Consider the following 401-nt stretch of genomic DNA (forward strand, 5'->3'; position numbering starts at 1 on the left):
CGTCTGCTCTCCTACTGCTTCTACTCAATCCTTCTTACTCCTTTCCATGGCAAGCTTTGTATAGGGGTTCACCATCAGCGGTGGCTACTTTCAATCCTCTCGGGAAAATGATCCTATGCGGCTGTCACTCGCACGGCTAATCGTCTGGAGGCATCACCCATGGTTGATGGCTACATCCCATCCTCGCAGTGAAAACTAATGCTCACGCACTCTGTCACAGTATGGCTAATCACTGGTTGGTTCCCGCTCCTACTGGAATAGAATCCCTTTATTCTTTTGCGTCTGTCACGAACGCCCAGCACTTGCAAGTTTGAAGCACGTCACAGTCATTCATTACCGGAATCCTACTCGGAATACCACAGACAAGGTGAGACTTTCCGGATTCCCAGGATCCTACTCGA

Source organism: Arachis duranensis, chromosome 3, assembly GCF_000817695.3.
Source record: "Arachis duranensis cultivar V14167 chromosome 3, aradu.V14167.gnm2.J7QH, whole genome shotgun sequence".
Taxonomy (NCBI): Eukaryota; Viridiplantae; Streptophyta; class Magnoliopsida; order Fabales; family Fabaceae; genus Arachis; species Arachis duranensis.